The 17,172-nt window shown below is 36.1% G+C and overlaps 1 long non-coding RNA gene across 1 annotated transcript; it reads right to left on the reverse strand.

The window, feature by feature from the left end:
• Nucleotides 1-9,633: 9,633 nt before the first annotated feature.
• LOC142639003 (uncharacterized) lies at nt 9,634-12,066 on the reverse strand. The gene is made up of 2 exons (XR_012845100.1): nt 11,953-12,066; nt 9,634-9,802 (listed from the first exon to the last, which is right to left on the reverse strand). It is a non-coding gene; the product is annotated as an uncharacterized LOC142639003 (long non-coding RNA).
• Between the last annotated feature and the right edge of the window lie 5,106 nt (nt 12,067-17,172).

The raw sequence follows: 17,172 nt of genomic DNA on the forward strand, positions 1-17,172 counted from the left end.
AGCTTACTTTGCAAATCGTGACTCACGAACAAAACATATGTGAAATAACAACATACAATCAAAAACTTAACTTAGAATTTAACTTGGGGTATAAAGCAATCTAAGTGTTTCATCAACTCCTTAGCACTAATGTGATATGATTTTTTGCTAATGTTTTCAAAGTAAAGGGTTCAAAGACCCGACACAACCAAACTTCCTTTCTAGAACAAATAGAATGCCAATTTTAACAAGGCATGTGGTCCGAGGACCATGTATGTCGAAGTTTTTATCTAATACTTAGAAATTGTAACTTGAAATGTTAATTTCTCCAAAGTAGAAGGTCTATGGACCCGACATAACTAAAATTCTGTTTAACACATGATAAAGTATCAATTTCCACAAGACATGTGGTCCGAGGATCATGCATAACCAAGTTTCTGTTTGATACTTAGAAATTGTAACTTGAAATGTTAATTTTTCCAAAGTAGAAGGTCTGTGGACCCGACATAACTAAGGTTATGTTTAACACATGATAAAGTATCAATTTCCACAAAGTATGTGGTCCAAGGACTATACATGACCAAGTTTCTGTTTGATACTTGATAAGATATCAATTTCCACAAGGTATGTGGTCCGAGGACCATGCATGACCAAGTTTTTGTTTGATACTTGATAAGATATCAATTTCCACAAGGTATGTGGTTCGAGGACTATGCATGACCAAGTTTTTGTTTGATACTTGATAAGGTATCAATTTTCACAAGGTATGTGGTCCGAGGACCATGCATGACCAAGTTTCTGTTTGATACTTGATAACTGTGAGAGACGAACGCGAGTACATATTGATAATTTGAACAACAAACAATAAAAGTACTTTTTATTAATAATAATACATTCATAGGTTGTTTACATTCCAAGGGCACTGTACAATTTTTTCATCTAGATCAGCTAATCGATATGATCCTACCCCCGCTACAGAGATGATTCGATAGGGCCCTTCCCAATTTGGTCCTAGCTTCCCCCCATGTTGGGTTTTTGGCAGCACCCACAACTTTTCTCAATACCAGATCCCCTGGCGCTAGGGGCCTTAGTTTTACGTGGGCGTCGTACCCTCGTTTAAGATTCTGCTGATAATAAGCCATTTGGACCATCGCGGCCTCTCGCTGCTCCTCAACCAGATCCAAGCTTTTCTCCAGGAGACCATCATTATTTTCTGGACTAAAAGCACTTGTCCTCAACGTGGGGAAACTAGATTCCAAAGGTATCACCGCCTCGGCCCCATAGGTCATAGAGAATGGTGTTTCTCTAGTGGATCTGCGCGGCGTAGTTCGATACGTCCATAAAACATGTGGTAGCTCCTCTACCCATCTACCCTTTGCATTATCCAGCCTCTTTTTGAGTCCACTGACTATGACCTTGTTAAAGGCCTCGGCCTGCCCGTTTCCCTAAGGGTAAGCTGGGGTGGAGTACCTATTTGTGATGCCCATGTCACTACAATACTTCCTAAAGCTCTATTATCAAATTGAACGCCATTGCCTAAAATAAGTGTGTAGGGTACTCCAAATTTTGTGATAATATTCTTCCAGATAGATTTCTTGGAGTCGATATCCCTAATATTTGCTAAGGGCTCAGCTTTGACCCACTTGGTGAAGTAGTCGGTCCCCACAAGTAGCCACCTTTTGTTTCCCATAGCCCTCAGAAAAGGCCCAACTATATCCAATCCCCACTGAGCGAATGACCAAGGACTGGATAAAGGATTAAGGACTCCCCCAGGCTGATGAATGTTGGGAGCGAACCTTTGGCATTGGTCACACTTTCTCGCGGAGTCTTGAGCTTCCCTCTGTATGTTGGGCCACCAATATTCCTAAGTCAGAGCCCTATGGGCTAAGGACCTTCCCCCAATATGGTTCCAACAAATTCCCTCATGCAATTCTTCCAAAAGTGTCTCCGTTGCCTCAGGATGCACACACAACTAGTATGGTCCGGAGAATGAGCGTTTATACAATTTATGATCATCGGACAGCCAGAAACGAGGCGCCTTTCGATGGATCTTATCTACTTCAGACTTGTCTTCAGGAAGAATATTGCTTTTTAGAAAAGACACCACAGGGTTGATCCAACTAGGTCCAGGCCTTATCAGATGGATACGGAAGGCACTTGCAGTGATCAGAGTTGGTTCTAGCAAGTCTTCAACGAGGATAAGCCTAGGCAAACACTGAGCTGAGGATGTTGCCAAGGTGGCGAACGAGTCTGCATGTGTGTTTCCACTTCTAGAAACGTGAGAAAGGATAAAAGAATCGAACTCGGATTGTAAACACTTGACCTGGGTCAGGTACTCTTGCATTCTTGGATCCCTAGCCTCTATGGTCCCTGCCACTTGGCCCACAACTAACTGAGAGTCCGAGAACATATGAACCTGCTTTCCCCCTATTTTTCGTACCATATTCATACCAACCAAGACCGCTTCGTACTCGGACTTGTTATTAGTGGCCGAGGACGCCAATCTCGATGATTTTTCAACAAAAATTCCTTTAGGGGACCCCCTTTGGTTGGCTGCCCCATCAACATACACATTCCAAATTGGTGGTCCTTTGCTTGTGATCACGCCAATTGATTTTTCATCCATGTGTGATTCCTTCATAGTTTCTTCTAATGATGGTTCGGTGTACTCTGCCACCAGATCTGCGAGGACTTGGCCCTTCATCAAGGTGTGTGCCATGTATTTGATATCAAAAGCTCCCAGAATAGTTCCCCACTTGGCTACCCTTCCTGAATAGTTAGCACTTTGTAATACTGACGTGAGAGGCAGTTAGGTCAAAACCACTACGGTGTGAGACTGAAAATAGTGAGGAAGCTTCCGTGTGGCATGGACTATAGCCAGAATTGCCTTCTCTAAAGGCAAATAACGCACTTCAGTTTCATTCAAAGATTTGCTGACATAATAGACCGGTCTCTGTACCCCGCCGTCGTCCCTTATAAAGACCAGGCTGACTGCATGGACGGTCACAGCTAGGTATGCAAACAGGATTTCATCAACCTTCGGCCGAGACATGATGGGTGGCTTGGAGAGATACTCCTTAAGTTGCTGGAAAGCTAAAGCACACTCCTCGGTCCACTAGAATCCCTTCCATTTATTCAATAGTTGAAAAAAAGGTCTACACCTATCAACTGACCGAGAGATAAACTTGCTGAGAGCAGCGGTCATCCCGGTCAACTTCTGAACTTCCTTTGGATTTCGAGGTGATTGTAAGCCTTGGATGGCTCTAAGTTGTGTCGGATTCACCTCTATCCCTCTATGAGTCACCATGTAGCCTAGAAACTTTCCAGAGCCCACCCCGAATGAACACTTCAAGGCATTAAGGCGCAGCTTATACTTCCTAAGTATTTGAAAGGTGTCATCGAGATCCTTTACATGCATAGACACTGCCTTACTCTTTACTACCATATCATCCACATATACCTCAATGGACTTTCTTGATTGCGATTCAAACATTCTGGTCATCATCCTTTGGTAAGTAGCCCCGACGTTTTTCAACCCGAACGACATCACTTTATAGTGATAGTTCCCTGTTGGAGTGATGAAAGCAGTCTTCTCCTGATCATCCGCCGCCAATGGTATTTGGTGATAACCCTGGAAGGTATCTAAGAAGCTTATCCAAGGATGTCCGACCGTAACATCCACAAGTTGATCAATGCATGGCATCGAGAACAAGTCCTTTGGGCAGGCTTTGTTTAGGTCTGTAAAGTCCACGTATACTCTCCATTTCCCATTCTTCTTCTTCACCACGACTATATACGCCAACCATTCTGGGCAGAAAACTTCCTTAATGGCACCAGCCCTTTTGAGCTTGAGCACTTCTTCTTTGACAGCCTCAGAATGCTCCTTGGAGGATCGCCGAGGTGATTGCCTTCTAGGAACAACGATAGGGTTAACATTCAGACGATGACAGATGAAGCTTGGGTCAACCCCTAGAGCCTCATAGGTATCCCAAGCAAAGACATTGACATTGTCTTTAAAAAACTTGACAAATTCCATTTTCTCCTGGTGTGGTAACCATATTCCCACTTGAAAAAACCTCTCGGGATCATCGGCTATTAGAAACCTCTCTAAATCTTCACACATGAATTCCTCTACTGTCACCACATCGGGCGCATCCAGAGTTGTTAATTGCTATAAGTCCTTCACAACCAGGGCCGAGGACTCTGATTTGGCTTAATGCAGTATTGCAGTTGATATAAATTGCCTTGCCACTGATTGGCTGCCCTGAATTTCTTCGATGAGTCCTTCCGAAGGGAATTTTACTTTAACATGCAAAGTCGAGGAGACAACACCCAAAGCGTGCAGCCAAGGCCTGGCAAGGATGGCCGTGTATGGGGAATATGCGTCAACCACAATAAAATCCACTTCGACCATATCTGAGCCAGACTGTACAGGCAATCGAATTTGTCCCTTTGGTATGACAGCCTTCCCTTCAAAGCTTATCAGTGGGGAGTCATAAGGAGTGAGATTCTCCAGTCTTAAACTTAGCCCCTTGAATAAGTCAGGGTACATAATATCCGCGCCGCTACCTTGATCGATCATCACCCTTTTGACGTTGTAATTCCCTATCCTCAAAGTGACCATCAGGGCATCATCATGGGGTTGGATGGTCCCGACCTTGTCCTCGTCCAAGAACCCTAAGATAGGCACATTCCCTCTAATTCTCTTCGGCTTCGAGCCCGACTCCTCGGCGTGGGAGTGTGATACTGCCATCACCCTAGTAGGACAGGAACCGGCCCTGCTAGGTGCAGCGAAGATGACACTAATCATTCCCAAGGGTGGCCGAGACGAGTTATTCTTTTGATTATTTGAGCCTGACTGGTTGCCTTGCCCGTTAGGTTGGTACATATGTTGCTTCAACTTCCCCTCGCTAACCAGCTGTTCCAGATGGTTCCAGAGGGTCCGACAATTCTCGGTAGTATGACTCACATCTTGATGGTACTGGCAAAAAAGATTCTGATCCCGTTTCGTAGGGTCCTCCGCCATCTTACTGGGCCATTTAAGTAGGGTTCCTAACGGACTTTCTCCAGTAATTGGTGCACTGGTTCTCGGAATACAATATTAACTGCTTGAGGAGTGGCTGAGCAAGTCTGCCCAGTGTAATTTTTCCTCGACTTATTATTATGGTACCTGTCCGACCTGAAATCCCTTCTCTCGTGCGGGATAACCTTCGCCTTACCCTTACCTTGCTGTTGATCTTCCTCAACCCTTTTGTACTCGTCAATACGGTCCATAAGGCGACGTACACTTCGTACGGGCTTTTTGGTCAAAGATTTCCTCAAATCATGATCGATGGGAAGACCCACCTTAAAAGTATTAATTGCCACCTCGTCAAAATCTCCATCTATCTCGTCGAACATCTCCCAATACCTGTCAGAGTATGCTTTCAATGTCTCACCTTCCCTCATGGCTATAGATAACAGTGAGTCCAACGGTTGAGGAAACTTGCTGCATGTAATGAACCAAGATGCGAACGCCCTAGTAAGTTCCCTGAACGAACCGACAGACCCCGACTTTAGTCCATTGAACCACCTTATAGCAACAGGTCCCAGGCTAGAAGGAAAGACTTTGCACATCAAGGTTTCATTGTGAGAATGTACTACCATCCTCTGATTAAAATGACTCACATGTTCCACTGGATCCGTCCTGCCATGATGTTCCAACTCCTTCAACACTAGATCCCCACAGATGGCACCAATTGTAAGCACACAATTGTACCCAGACCCAAAAACAAATGTTGGACTTAGGCCCAATGAGCCTTATACAATAAAATTTATAGAGAATGAGTCTGAAATCTAGGTTCGGGATGTTGGAAGTTGGTTAACAGGCTAGAATGCCACAAACTGTGCAAATGACAAATGAATATGACAAAGGGACCTCCTCGGAAGTAAGCCGAGGATGAGTCTTATAAATACTCTCTTTCTATACCAAAGTTTACAATACTTAGCTCTTGTGTTTCTCAGCAGAAAGTGTCGATCCCCTCTCTTTCCTCTCGCGTCTCCTTATATACTTCTTCTTCCTCACTGGTTCATCCACGTGTCATACAAATGTTTTCCTTAGATACTTGTCCCATCCACCACCTTCTTAAAGTCTCTAAACAATAGCAAGAAGGCTGAGCTGTACTGTTCAGAAGTTATTTCCCCATTAATGCGGCTAGGGAGGTAGATGCAGGGTCTTTAATGTGGTGGTAGCAGCTTTTTCCTCAGATATTTGTCACACGTCTTTTCTTCTAAAGGGTGTTTGGATCGCCCTTTTACCCATCAGTTTTTCTAGAATCTTGCCTTTAACCCCTTTAGCAAGTCCTAGGGTCATTGCCGAGCTTGTCCGAGGAGACATTCCTCCTCGGACAACTCCTCGGACCTCTTAAGTGTAGACTGACTTATGGGCTTAGAAGCTCCCCTGATAAAAATAAACTGGTACCAACCGATCAGACCCAAAGCCCAAACGCTTATTCAATAGCCTTTACCCCCCACAGAGGCTATTGGTACTTTTTATATAGTTAGTAGAATGTGATATCATAAATAAGAATAAAACTATTAAGTTTAAATTATACACAATATAAATGTATAATTTTCATTCTTTTTTAGTCAAAAAATCATATCTATTGAGCATTGTATGGTTCTAAGTCTTTAAAATTCTCAGTTTTGTATGACAATTTTCTATTTAGCTTTATGTCATCTGTAGGGTCAATGGGCTCAGGAATATATGTAGGGTTGACCCAAGAGTATTTGATGGGCTAAAGGCCCAATTTGAGGACACTGAATGGTCCGAGGACATACGAATGACAACTCACAAAGTAATACTAAAAGGTAGGTAGGTGATACCTGAATAAGTATATCCAAAAAGATAGTCCGAGGAAGATTATGTCCTCGGCTATGTGAAGCCGAGGTAGGAGAAGGGCTAGTTAACATCCGCATGCAATATTCTAGAAGACCTTATAGGTAAGGGTAAGCATGGTAAATATGGAAGATAAGAAGAAGGGCAGTGAAATATCTAAGATAAAGCTGTTACTACCGCCTCGCATTGAATGCACTGCAATTGCTTCTCTGGCCGCACTGATGGAGAAGTGATACCTAAGCATCAGAGTTTGAGTCTTATACTTGCCTCCAAAGACTTCAAGGGAGAGAGATGGGACAAGTATCGAAACCAGCAATTGAACCCTTACGTGGAGGGTGAGGAGAATAAGAAAGATGATATAAAAGGAAGAAGGGACTTTCAGGGAAGGGGGGAGGAAAAACAAAGAGAAAAAGACTGTATGCATCATCATCTTTAGTTGTAATCCATCTTTGAAAGAGTTAATACAAATCATCATTGGCTTGTGTTCGAGGATAAAATTCTTTCATATAAACAGTTCCCTGTGTGTAATTTTGTGATTGAGCCCATCATTTTTTAGTTATCTAACATCACTAGAACTTAGATTTCTAGCCCACTCTCTATAAATTTTATTGTATTGGGCTTTTTGGGCTCATCCCCTTCACACTATGGGGCTGGGTGCAAATTGTGACATTGCACCATCTTTTTTGAAATAATGATATCTAAATAAAATTTAAAATGCATCAAATTAATAAGTTCAAAATATAAATTGAATCAATAATCTTCCTATCATGTAGGTTTGTTCCTTTCTTAAAAAATATGGTATTTTTCACTAACATTTAAGCAAACTTGTATGTATATTTTTATGCATTATATATATATATATATATATATATATATATATATATATATATAATTATTTTATTAAAATTTTGGCCTCAAGCAACAAATCCTATCTGCAACCCTAAGCTGGGGAGGTTCCTTTCTTCTATTTATTTCTTATTGACTTCATGTACTGGACTGCTCTCAAAAAGTAATAGTATTTAGAAAAAAAAAAAAAAAAGTTAATAGTAAAAGCATAGTACACTCCCTAATCCCTAATTGTTTAGTTACATTTATGGATTTTTTTTTTCCTGCCCACGGGCAAACCCCAAGCCTAGCTGGATACTTCCTTTTTATTTTATCTTTTTAAATTCAAGGATAAGAAAAAGTTAGAATATTAATAATTGAGTGTACTTAATAAGAGTACAACGTATCAATTATGATGATCTATTTTGATTAGGATGATTGCATGAAAATTAAGCTAACAGTTAAACTAATGATAATATTAGATTCTTATAAATTTTTCCAGCTACATCATAAACTTTTATGAGTAACATCAAATTCCACCTGCATCATACAATTTTTATTGGCAACATCAAATCATAAGAGTGTTAACTTGCATTTGATATTTGTTAATCTTGATAATTGAATTTAAACAATATTTTTAAACATAAACATGTACTAAAACATAAACTTTATTTTAAATATGTAAAAGAGATTAACATTTTTTTAGGTTAATTCCACATGTGCTCTTTTTTTCTTTTTTCATTTTACTATGCTATGCAATTTTGTTTTTAAAAATATATTGTACCGTATAAAGATAATAGAGTAGTTTATATCTTTACAGAATGTGACTTCCTTATAAAATATACTTTTAAAAAAATCTTACTTTAATTAGTTTAGTTTTTATTTTAAACTACAGTTAACTCTATCTTACTAATGACACATTTAATTACCTTATTATGGAGCGTGTCATACAAGCATTCTAACCACCATACAAATCATAAAAACTTACAATTCTTACTAAATCCTCTCTTGAGTGCCTTTGAAATAATATAAAATATGAATACTTTCAATTTGTATTATTATTGTAATTGTACTGAAAAAAGTTATCATTTTACAATTGTTTTTTAACGAATCATATATCTCCTCCTAAAAATAATTTATATTTTTATTTCTACACGTTTAATTTCCTCATTCGAAGGCATTCAACAAGCATTCTAAATACCACATGAAATATACGTACTCGCTATCTTCCATAGTTAGCACTACAAATCTTCTTCATGTTTCACTACAACAAAATGTATTTTCAGTGAGGAAAAAATTCGTCACTAAAAGTCTAATTTTTCGTCACTAAGAACCTTTAGTGACGAAATCGGAATTTTAGCGACGAAACTCATTTCGTCGCTGAAACCCCGTCGCTAAAAGTCCTAGCGACGATAAATTTCGTCACTAAAAGTCCGATTTGTTTTAAAAAGAAAAAACTTTTAGCGACGAAAACGTTTCGTCGCTAAATGTTTTCCTTGCTAAAAACACTATTCAGTGACGAAAATATTTCGTCACTAAAAACACTTCAGTTTATTAAATCATATTTAGTGACGAAAATTTTCGTCACTAAAACTATTTTCGAGTACATATAGTGACGAAAAAATTTGTCACTAAAACTATTTTTAAGAAAATCCAAGCACATATAGTGACGAAAATTTTCGTCACTAAAACCATTGCTTACAAAATTTTGCTACATTTAGCGACGAAATATTTCGTCACTAAAACAATTTTTTGTTGCTATATTTGTGAAGAAAAAATTCGTCGCTAAAACTTATTTTCTGTTTTTATTTTTTTTCATGGCTTTGATATTAATATGTAACCTGTCATTACATTATAAAAACCTCACATTTGAATAACACATTTATTTAAACAGCACATTTATAAATAATCGATCCATATATTCCACAAGTAAAAAATAAAACAAGTATCCAATTCAAACTCCTTCCATAGAATAATTGTTTGCAATAGATACAATAACTCAAGATGCTTTATAACAATACAAAAAATGTAGCATAATATAATTAGAACCAATGAAAGATGTCCTCATATATCTTCAAATAATGCCAAAAGTAAATCCCCTAAAAGCCACCAATAAGAAATCTGCACAAATATAAAAACAATACTACATTAAAATCGTAAAGTAAAAACATTAACTATGTTATAAGAAACAGTTCTAACAATGCATCAAGAGTAGCTACACCAATGAATTAAAATCACAACTCCTAATGTATAAATTGTAGAAAGCAAATATAGATTCACAAGTGTAATATAATACAATTAGTTTCAAATAATACAACAAAAAAATGTTGCTGGGTAATTATACATGCTAGTTCAGCCAGGAAAAAAAAAGAAAAAAAGAGGACAATGTTTTAGTTCAGCCACTGAACAACAAAAGGAAAGTCAGTGATACTATGATACTCAAAAGTTCACAACTAATTGCCAATTAAGAAAGCTATAGGCAAGATTGCATTTGAAAGCAAGACCATGCAAGATCCAATTACAAATCATTATTGGTTGGGGGAGGGGGCAACTTCCCCCTTCAAATATTAAAACTTTCTATGCAATAATGAAAACTTCCCATTCCAATGTGAAAGAATGTTGGACCAGCTTTTTTTTTTTTTTTTCAAATTTATTATATTGGAAAAGAAGTGACGATTTAACACAACTTGACTATAAAAGCATTCTCAAACATTTTATGCCTTTGAAATACTCTGTTATGCTTATTGTTGTATTACATTAGGTGGATCTACTAAATTAGAATATTGGATCAATTGAAGGATTGATTTCGATCCACAAATTTAAATGAGTAAATGCTAAATCAAGATTTACAGCTGATTTAGAAGTGTCAAATCCAATAACATATGCACTAACACACATGATATTCTTATTTGCATCACATCAGCAATGTATTAAGATGTATCTATTGTGGATCCATCTATACCCATCATCAAATTTACTTGGAACTTAATAAGAGTTGTGTGAACATAACTTATCATTGACTCTCCTGCAATCAACCAGGATCTAGGATGAAATCATGCCAATATTAGTTTCTTGTGTGATTTCAACAATTGCATTAAATTAAAGCAATCGAAAATTTCAACTGTGTTATACTATAATCTTTAGTGTCAGCTTGTCTTGAAATCATCCATGTTAGGCGGTGTCATGTTTGAGGAAAACATAGTAACTTTATCTTCTTGAAAACTATTGATTGAGGGATATGCTTAGATGATTCTTATTCCTTGTTGTTTTGGGTGCCAAGTGGGAGACAACTATTTATTGGATTTCTCAATTTTTTGAGCCCAAACAAGAGAAAGCTTGAGTCTTCCATTAGACACAAGGAAAAGCAGGGCACAAGTCCTATCACCAATGGTTGCCTCAAGTAGCCAAAATAACACAAATCTAATGTGTCATTAGACACTCGTTGTTCCAACAAAACTTGTTATGCAAATCAAAGGAAATGTGAAGATAATTACAAAACAAGATTTTTTTTTTTTTTTTTTTTAAGCTTCATCTTGGCTTGATTCCCAAATATTAATGCTTGGGGGTCATTAAAATTTGCAATTTATCACATGTAAACGCGTACGATTATTTATAGAGAATTAAACCCCAAAATAAAGGTAATCAAAAGCCCCATACGTTTATAACTATCAGATGTATCAAAACCCAACAATAAATATTCCAAAAAAAATCCCAAAATAAACATGTGGCAATTTCAGAACAAACCCATAGAAAAAAGAGGATTGGATTAAAAAAAAAACAAAAACAAAAACAAAAAAGCATAGTAGAGAGAGGTCGAAGTTATGAACTAACAACCTGAGGAAAAATATTATTATGATTAAAGGCACATAAATTAAATAGCTTGAAATTACAAAGGAACTTAAAACAGTAAGCAGAAACTAAAACGCAAAATCCTAATTCCTATAATCCTAAAGGTAAAAAGTGAAGTTTAACTTAACACGCCAACCATTAGTGAGGACAAATGCTCTGCATCTCATAGCTTAGGATGTCTTATGCCTTGTTGGGCTCATGACATCTCAAATTAATTCAGGATTAAACATTTTTATCATCATCCCAATTCCAAACAAACCCCTAAAAAATATTTTTATATATTTAAATCAAACCAAACAATTGCAAACCCAAAAAACACTGACTATTTTAAATAAATAAACCCTTCTATTCCTTTATCAAAAAACCAAACAAAAATTTTAAAAATAATTGAGAGTCAAGACAGATAGAGAGAAGTGACTTACAATGTGAGTCGGTGATGATGCCGTCTCCAGTGTCGGTGTGGGCAAGACCATAGTCGCCGGTGTCGAAGGGATCCAATCTTAGAGAGAGACACATAGAGAGTCACAGATAGCTACGACTTACCAAAATAAAAAACAACATAAACAAAAACAAAACCCCAGCCCACATCCCAGTAATTGTTTAATTTTAAATAATTAAAAAAAAATTTCATATTCTATCACCTGAGTCCGAAACAAAAAGAATCAGAGTCTCACCTCTAAGTTCTCTAAAAAGTCTGTTGCTCTCCTTTACGGCTTGTACCACTACAAACAGGTATTAGATTGAGAATTTGGGGAATCTAAAGAAATCTAATATTATAATATTATAATGAAAAAGCAAATCATCTAATATTATAATGTTCATGATGTGATTAGTTGCTGCCACAGTTGGATTGATAGGACCACACAGACAAGCAAATCATTTAGGGCCATACACACATTTTTTTTTAAAAATTAATGAAAAAGACAACAACGTGAGCTGTACCTGAACTGTTTTCCTTAGCTTAGTCAAAGGTGTTTATTTTAATAAAAATTAAAATTTAAAAAAAAAAAAACCATGGAAGTTAATATTTTTCTCATTATTTTCCTTCATTTTCTCTACAGCCAAACAGGTACCAAATTTTTTTTTTTTTTAAAATACCTCATTCATCGGTAAAAGTAAATCCCAGCGACCTCAAACTCTCCGATCTGTAATCTCAGACAATCTAAACCAAAAAAAAAAAAAAAAAAAACACAAGCAAAATCACGATCAACCAAAGAAAAAAGAAGAAGAAAGAAAGCAGAGTGAGAGAGAGAGATCTAACCTGTGAGTGAGAGATGGAGAGTCGAAGAGTTGGCTGGGTTTGGGTTTGGGAGATGAGGGAAAGGCTGTGGTGTGCTCAGATCGGCGGCGAGATAAGGGAAGAGGCGGCAGCGTGCTCAGATCGGAAAGGCGAAGGGTCGCCGGTGTGAGGAAGGTGAAAGGTCGGCCGGTGTGCGAAGGGAGACCAAGGGTCGGCGGCTGCGAGGGAGAGTGAGGAAAGAGAGAAAAAAAACCAGAAAAAGAGAAAAGTGAAACAAAAAAAAAAAGGGGCTGAAGCCCATATTAGTATCAAACTTTTAGCGACGAACTCGAATTCGTCGCTATTGGCTACCTTTAGCGACGAACTCGGATTCGTCGCTGATAATGTACTGATATTTATGATTTTATTTTTAGCGACGACTTATTTTCGTCACTATTTGTCACATTCAGCGACGAAATGGTTTTCATCACTAATAGTGTTCTACTAACACCTTTAGCGACGAAAATATTCGTCACAAAAAACTTAAACTTTTAGCGACGAATTATTTCGTCACTGTAGATGAATTAAGTCTGGAGCCAACATTTTTTCACTTGGCGCTTGGTTCAGCACAACATATATTTATGATTTTATTTTTAGCGACGACTTATTTTCGTCACTATTTGTCACATTTAGCGACGAAATGGTTTTCGTCACTAATGGTGTTCTTACTAACACCTTTAGCGACGAAATTTTTCGTCGCAAAAAACTTAAACTTTTAGCGACGAATTATTTCGTCGCTGTAGATGAATTTTGTTTGGCGCCAACACTTTTCGCATGGCGCCTTGGTTCAGCACAACATATAGCGACGAAATCTAATTTTCATCGCTAAATATTACTATTTTTTTTATAAATAGCGACGAAATTTATATTTCGTCGCTATATAGTACTTTTTTGTGAGGAAAAAATTTTCCTCACTAAAATTCGTCACTAAAAATACATTTTGTTGTAGTGTTTTTTAATTTATTACTGGTAACTTTTAAAAAATAATAAGAAATATGAATGGTTTTAGTTTATATTATTATCGTAATTGTACAAAAAAATTAGCGTTTCCAATCATCAAGTGATATTACTCTTTAATGAATCGTATTTCTCCTAAAAATATGAATATTTGTATTTTTCTTTTACACAAAGTAGTCAAAGCTAAAAAAATCATTAAAGATAAATTATTATCCATTAGAAAGTATTTTTAATAAGCGAATCGCATATTTTCAAGAGAAATGTATGCACTACATTGATATTGCTTACCAATCACTTCAATTTATTTGTAATTTTACTACATAGATATAACTTTAATCAACATACTTTCACGCTTGATTCTTTGGTCAAAATATATACACACACACATATAAACTTCTTACATGTTTAATGGTTTGACAGGAAATAAAACTCTTTTAAACTCTGCAAGTCTTAAGTGCTTTTTTACAAGCGTCAATTCTTCATATTTATTCCTATTGAATTTGAATACATGCTATATAAAAAATATATATCACTCTTCAATAAAAATTTAGAAAACAACAATGTTAATTATATGGGTAGAGTGAACATAAATATTAATTATTTTATTCATAAGTTTGAAATATATGTTTAAACGTACATGTTTATGTTTAAATTTCCAAACGTTGAAAAATGAGAAAAATATCTATATTATTATTTAAGAGGTTTCTCTTGTTTGGGATCATCAATTTTGATGCCTAAAATACTCTCAAATTTATCATTTCGTAAAACTTAAATAATATGGTTATATATGTAAAATTGCTAATTTAAAAACTCCTAAATTTTAGCTCCCACCTAAAACGTAACCTACAAAATAGGACAACTCCATGTTGGTTTTCAAACTTAATATTTAAAAAATTGAATTGCCCCAACTCTCCTATATTCCTTTAATCACTCATGTTTTCAATTTTTTTTTTTGCGCTTTATCAAGACTTACCTTTTTCTTTTTAATTTTTGATTTCCCTTGCACCCTATTCTCACTATGTTTAATTTGGTTTTTATTTTCACCTCAAATGCATAATATGATTAAACATACACTTAAATCTCAAACAGTGATGAATAGAAAATCAAAAGACTACACCCCAAAAAAAAAAGAGCTTCATGGTCTACGCTGAAACAAGCAGGTCCTTGGAAAATTCATGGTCTTTTATTTATTTATTTTTTTCCTCTAATTATAGTGTGAACATGTTCTAATTTGATTGTAAACTATTTCTTTCCCGTTTGGTTATCAAAAAAAATGGAGGAAATATAGGAAGAAGAAGAAAATTATTTGGAACATTTATTTTTATTGTTCTATGATGACAATCAAAGTGAATATGTAATGATATAATATTAAATTGCTTCTTACCATTTGGTTTGGTTGTCAAGAAAGAAAAGGAAAGTTGGAAAACCAAAAAAAGAGTAATTTTATTTAAAATAATATAAAGTTTGTTTACAATTCCCACTAAAAAAATATATGACTATATATTTTGAAAATTTAAGCATTGATTGCATGTTCTTTATGCTATTAACACGCATATCAAATTTTGTGTCAAAATGTTATTTTTATTTGATTTATAAACTTATTTTCTATGCATAGTTTGAGACTACAACATTTTTAAATTTAACCATTTGACTGATGACAAAATCATTGATTTTGTATTTTTTAGAAATTTTGTAAGTATGGAGGGTATAAAAAAAAAAAAAAAATCCAATAGAGAATTTGTTAAAATTCACATCCAATAAAAATATATTGAGTGAAGTTGTAGTCGTCACCTATGACATTGGTGCTTCCTACTTATTTAATCTATTTTGTTTTATTATGTTTCAAAAAAAAAAACTAATGTGTGAAACATAATTCATGAGTATTTTGTTAGACACATTAGAAAAGTTATATCAATAGGATGGTAACACTAATAACATTAAAATATGTTTGAATAGAGTAACAACTAAACTGAAAAATTATTTTTATGTTGAAGACTAAAACAACAAGAGTTGAGAATTTTGAACCTTTTTAATGTCTCATATGAAAATATAAAGAGGTGGCAACTAATTGAACTATCTATAAACAATGTAGAACTAAAAGTACATTTAAGCTAAGAGCACTAGCATCCAGGGATGGGAATCGATTGCTATTTTCCCATTTAAAAACCTACTTTATTTATTATACCCACTTACTTTACAATACACCTAATATCCCATTTTTTATTTTTACATACAATTCATTAAAATAATATAATTTCACAATAAAATAATATAAAAATAACAACAGATATAGCAGCAACAAGAAACCACCTCACCAATACAGGTTGTGGTCTCACCTTTGTAGGCGGGCTCACCATCAACCATGGTAATACCACAACAAAACCAAAAAATGCAACAATAGCAAGCTAGTCCTCAACAAATAAGTCAACGAACACCAACTCTTTTGTTCTCGCCAAACCCTTATGTTCTCACCAACTCTTCCTCATCATCATCATCATCTTCAACGTAGCAAGCACTGAAACCCACCACCAAACAAACCTAGCAAGTACCTTCCACCAAACCTATCTGAACAAATCACAATCAACAGACCTAAATCAAACCACCCAAACTCTGACCTAATCTCCACCCAAACGCTACCCAATTACCACGCTGACCCAAACACCAACTAAACACCACCCAAATCCGACTCGAACCCACCAAACAGCCACCACAACTATCTATTTCTATTACAGTGAGCAAACTATGATTTACAAGGAAAACGAGCTAAGAGAGAAAATAGATTCAGAGAGTGAAAGGGGTTGAGGGATAAGAGAGAAGGGAGAAGGGAGAGAGTACGCAAAGAACAGAGAGAGAGAGAGAGAGAGAGAGAGAGAGAGAGAGAGAGAGAGAGAGAGAAAAGGAATAAAATATATTATTTTTGTTTGCATCTAATGAACAATGGATTGTAAATATAAACACTTTTACGGTTCACGGATGCCTAAAAATTTTGCATTCCCATACTCAAATGTAACTTTATTTTTGGGTCTTGGTTGCTAAAATAGCAAACGTTTTTTTTTTTTTACAGCCCCTATAGTGCTCTAACAATTAAACTATAATTTCCACTGAGTCACAACAACACTCCAAAAGAAAAAAACAAAAAAAAAAGAACAAAAAAAGAAAAAGAGATAGAGTTTCCACTTGTAAACAACGTCGTAGACTTCCATTCCCAATTCCCCATCCCGCCCCTATTTATAAAATCCAAAAACGCTTAAAATTAAAAAAACAACCAATTTCGCCGCCCAAAGGGCCAAAACCAAAACAAACGAAACCCCTCTCTCTCTCTCTCTCGGAGATTTTGTGGAAATGGAGAAGGGTCTGATATCGATGGACTAGTGGACGGAGCACAGCCAGGCGTACTTCTTGACGC

Source organism: Castanea sativa, chromosome 6 (genome assembly GCF_040712315.1).
Source record: "Castanea sativa cultivar Marrone di Chiusa Pesio chromosome 6, ASM4071231v1".
Taxonomy (NCBI): Eukaryota; Viridiplantae; Streptophyta; class Magnoliopsida; order Fagales; family Fagaceae; genus Castanea; species Castanea sativa.